Below are 5143 nucleotides of genomic sequence, written 5' to 3' on the forward strand. Positions count from 1 at the left end.
TCTAAAGAGTTGACTCAAAGGATATGGAAAATGAACACAATGAAACCCTCACTACAAGAAAAATGCCATTTATATATGGATTTTTTTATACAGATTTTGATTCGTAGATAAAAATTTTGTTATATACAGATTTTATATACGGATGAGTTATATACGGATTTATCCGTATATAATAAGAAAAAAACTTTATATACGGATTTTCCGTATATAAAATCTATATATAATGATAACGTCTTTTATCAGGTATAAAAAATCCATATGTAAGTGGTTTTTACCTTATTACATACATATTTTACAATAAATAATTAAAAAAAAAATTAAACCTAATACAAAACCTAAGAGCCCCTCTCTCATTCAAATTTCTCCTCGAGTCTTTCTTTCCTCTCATCCAAATTTCTCACCGAGCCCCTCTTCTTCCCTCTCAAGTTCTTATTCTTCCCTCTGATCGAGCACCCTCTTCTTCCCTCTCGAGCTCTTGTTCTTGCCTCTCATCGAGCCATTGTTCTAAGTCCTTTTTCTGTAACCTCCATTGAAACCCTAACCTCCACCGCAAACGTGTATTTCACGTTACCCTCTCCTTAAACCCTAGCCTCCACCCGTGCTTCACTTCACTACAAGGTTGAGGGGACTGGAGACCGCTCCACCAGTCATGCCTCCTCATTGGCTCTCTTCTTGGTACCCTAACTCATTCTCGGACTCACGTGGAGACGGCTAGAATGGTAGTCGTCTCCATTTCAGAGATCGACGAGGAAACTAAGCGAACAGTGTGGAGCTCCACTATGAGTATGATGGTGGTCGTTGCAGCCGTAACGCTCATGATTTTTCTCTCATCGGCTTTAGCCGACGACGTCGTTGCACTNACCCAAAACACCTTCGAAAACGAGGTTGGCAAGGATCGTGCGGCTCTCATTGAGTTTTATGCCCCCTCGTATGTGTGAATCGCGATTCCCTAACCTCACGCGCCTCCATTTGATTGCTTATATCATTGTGAATTACGGAATCTAATTGTGTTCTCCATGTCGGGTGTGGACATTGTAAAAAGCTTGCCCCGGAGTACGAACAACTCGGAACGAGTTTCAGGAAAACGAAGTCGGTTTTGATTGCGAAGGTTGGTTGGTAGCGTTATTTTTAATGTGCTTTAGATTTTATTNTCTTTCGTTTTATTTTAGGATCAAAAGTTTATTTATATGGTTTGTATCTTTTGATAGGTGGATTGTGATGAACATAAAAGCGTTTGCAGTAAATACGGGGTTTCTTGCTACCATACCATTCAATTTTTTCCCAAGGGATCTCTACAGCCAAAAAAAGTGAGCAGTTTGCCTTTATTTGACACTTTTTTCTATTCCATATAAAATGTNAGAATATTCTTGTTCTTAACTCATGGCTATTCATTGCATTTGATATCCNCATTTGATTGAATTCTCTAGGTATGAAGGTGCACGGACTGCTGAAGGATTGCTGAAGCCCTTGTTGCGTTTGTGAACCTTGAAGCAGGTACAAATAATGTCTTGCAGGGTCCATTTTCTGGATGTAAATATGCGTGCTTTGTAATGAGTTAATTGATTTAAATGTTGATGTTGAGTTTGTGCCTTTAGAATACTTTGAATTATTTTTGTTATTAATTTGGCAAGGTGATTTGAAGATATTAATGAACTGCTTTTCCTGGATTGTTGGACTTATAAATATATTTTTTCAAGAATGTTGAAGATAATATTTTTTTGGTGCACGTGTATAGAAAGCTACCCCTTCATCCCATTGCATCTGTTTGTAACTAAATGATTTTTTTTTTTCATTCATGCCTTACTGAGTGATAGTGGTTGAAATTATTATCCATAATTATCATGACCTTGGGTCACGCTACCTAATACAATGAGAGTCTATAAGGTAAAAGTTTTTCTGAGAGCTTGTCTAAGGGAAACGATAAAGTTTTTTTTTTCTTTTTTTTTTCAGTACAAAGGTTTTAAAATACTTATAGCTTTGTATTGTATCTAAACTGACTCTGATATTTGGCAATACAAAATAACCATCTCATGTTTTTTCCTCTTTTATTGCCACACTGCTCACTGTCTCTATTGTATATGCTCTCACAATGTTGTCTTTCATTATTTTTTCTGCATTGCCTTTTGAGAAATGTTAGCAACATACAAACTTGAACACACTCTTTATTATTGGCTAAATTTTATTGATATCAAATGTCTTGTTAATGCAGGTACTAATGTGAAGATAGCTTCTGCTCCATCCAGCGTGGTAATTCTCTCCCCAGATAACTTTGATGAGGTTGTCTTGGATGAAACAAAAGATGTTCTGGTGGAAATCTATGCAGCATGCTAAGTATACCTAGATGATATGCAAAACTTTATTATATCTGTAGATTTTTATTTTCATTTTAAATTTTTATTTTCAATATTTTTCTTGATAAATTTATAATGTTTTACAGGTGTGTTCACTGCAAGGCCCTTGCCACTGTAAGGATGTGTTCGTTCCTGAGACTCCTATTATAGCTTATGGTTATTGTATCTTAAGCTTCACTTGCCCGTGATCATGTCAAAGGTCTACCTTGTCTTGATAAACTTTTTTCTATTTTCATACTTATGAAAAGGTTGCTGTAGCATTTAACCTGGATGAAGAAGTAGTTATAGCCAATGTTGATAATGACAAGTATAAGAATTTGGCTGAGAAGTGAGTGCGGTGGCATTTTGAATTATCTTCTATTTAATATAGGTTGATATTGTATTTAAGAAATACACTGCCTAATTTGGAAATTTTCCAATACAAATATAATGCCTAATCTATGGGCTTCACTGTCTACTCTTCTCCATGCAGGTCTCTCTCAAAACGCCTCCCTTCTTTCTGTGTTTCAAAATATTCATTATGATTCTTTTCAATTTGGTTAGAGAAATCACATGCTATTTATAATTTCTGAAAACCATTCCTTCGTTTGAATTGGGTAGATAAGACTTTCATTGAATCAAATTTAATTAAGCCGAAGATTGTGAACAAATAAATATTTTCCCCTGCATAGGTCTTATAGAGTGATGAGCTTTTGTTGCGAACTAACGAATTTGATGCTCATCATATACTTCTCTTCTCTTCTTTTAAAGTCATACAACACATGTGCTGGAGCATGTTAGAGGTACATGGTAAAGTCCTTTGGTGCTCGTGATTCCAAGCTTAGCTGTAATGGGGTCAATTCTGTTTTCCCCTGCAACAACATAAACTCATGCATATATACCTAACGTTTGTGCGTCTTCACCATAAATATTAATGAATATTAGGCTGCGCATTAGGGTAGCCACCCACCAAGCTAGTAGCTACATTAAGGAGATTGGTTGTTCGAGTATTGAGTCATGAAAATGGATGCCTATTGTTGGTGTAGACCTACATGTTTTTTCTTCTGTCTTTTCCAATTGTCAATGTACTATCATAATTCAAGCTGATAAAATATTGTATTATGGGAAAATTTTTCAGGACTATAATGAGATGCCATTAGCTTATAGGCCTTCCCATGCAGATGCCACCTATGACATGAAGCATGGTGTCAGATCAGTTCAGGTGCTGACTTTTTTACTGTAATGAGTCCAACATTTTTTTAATGGGATATGTATATGTAATAAGCTCATACATCTGAATTGTATTATGTTTAAGGGTGGTGGTAGTTCTTCTGCAAGAGAAACAATTGGAAGGGTTGCTTCGGGCGCTGTTGCTAAGAAAATCCTTAAAGATTTTTCTGGAACTGAGGTATGTTACTTGTCTTGTGAGTTTATTCTTCTTTGTGCTAGTCCTTTTTGTTTTCTGTTTTATAACTGGCCAAGAAGGATATATATTTTAAATTAAGTACATCTTAGCCTTTCTATATCCATGTTTGTATTGTGATTTTTACAAATTCACANTTTTTGGTTATTTTATTTGCTTCTAGAACTGCATAAACCACATATTGCTACAAGTTTTTTAAGTTAAAACATGATAGACCCTTTCATATGAATTTAACCTTTTATGCAAAAATAAGCATTATTTTATTTCTAAATTAGATTTATGCATAACGTGTCTTGGTGAGGCCTATTAGCTGCAAAAGTCATGTGTGCTAATCCTATTAAATTAAAGTGACAATTTGCTCCTCTGCTAAATACTAATTTGATTCTGATGTTAACTTTAACTACTTTATAAATTTTTGCTATTTATGTTATTATATCATGCATTACTATATTATAAAATTGTGACTTATAAATACTTAATTTGAAAATTTATTTTCTCTTATGGTAAAATATAATTCATTACTAGAAAAAAGTAAATAATAATTTATACTAATAGTCATTCAAGACATGAATTACATACTAGGTGTAATTGCTAGTTTCTAAACCATTTTCATTGTTTGTTTTGAAGTATAACCTTTTTTCTATTTCTGAAAAAACATTATATATACCAGATAATTATATATGTGTTTTTCTTATACATACGTGTCAGAATTTATTTCTTTGAAATGACATGCTTAGAAAATAATTAACAAAGTTAATAACAACTTTGGCTACTTGCATAATTCTTTTAGTTTAGGGACTATTTAGGATGTGGCAATTCTGTTATTAATGAATGATGAAAAAACCTTATATTTTACTGCATTATTAGGGTCCAATAGAGCATATCAAGATAGAAAAACAAAAAAGCAAAAATAAAAAAGAGGTTAGACAAGAGATGAGGAACATGGAAAGATCGTTATAGGGTATAATTGGGCATGATCTTCATGTGATATTGATATTTGCAGCAAGAACTATTTCTTATTTCTTTCCTGTTAAGATATGTCAAATATTCTATTAAAGGATATTAGGCAATCAAACATTATGTTAGTTATATTTTAGATATTATTATAATTTGTGCAGATTTGTGCACATGTTTTTCCTTTAATAGATGAAGGATTATAGGATCCTTGTATGTATATATATGGTACTCTATTCTTTGAAATAATACATCAGAATTATTTTTAATCCTTTTAATATGGTATCAAGAGCCAAACATTGATATCCTCTACAGTTTAGGGATCAGTGCTTTTTTTCATTGAATATTTCTGATGGCTTCTTCCGATGACAATCAATCGGAGAAACATGATTCTGGAACTTCCGCTGCTTCCAAGAGTTATATTTCTACTGCTGCC

The 5143-nt window shown here is 33.6% G+C and overlaps 1 long non-coding RNA gene across 3 annotated transcripts; it reads left to right on the forward strand.

The window, feature by feature from the left end:
• The first annotated feature begins 265 nt into the window (after positions 1-265).
• Positions 266-5064, forward strand: LOC106762456. Of its 3 annotated transcripts, none has more exons than XR_002668420.1 (8): positions 266-928; positions 1043-1108; positions 1209-1307; positions 1428-1494; positions 2210-2331; positions 2438-2550; positions 3469-3552; positions 3646-3743. It is a non-coding gene; the product is annotated as an uncharacterized LOC106762456 (long non-coding RNA). The 3 variants fall into 3 exon arrangements; XR_002668421.1 differs by lacking the exon at positions 266-928 and adding an exon at positions 5023-5064 and having other exon boundaries at positions 935-1108; positions 3646-3738; XR_002668416.1 differs by lacking the exon at positions 266-928 and having other exon boundaries at positions 935-1108.
• The last annotated feature ends 79 nt before the right edge of the window (positions 5065-5143 follow it).

Source organism: Vigna radiata, chromosome 1, assembly GCF_000741045.1.
Source record: "Vigna radiata var. radiata cultivar VC1973A chromosome 1, Vradiata_ver6, whole genome shotgun sequence".
In the NCBI taxonomy this organism is placed as follows: domain Eukaryota; kingdom Viridiplantae; phylum Streptophyta; class Magnoliopsida; order Fabales; family Fabaceae; genus Vigna; species Vigna radiata.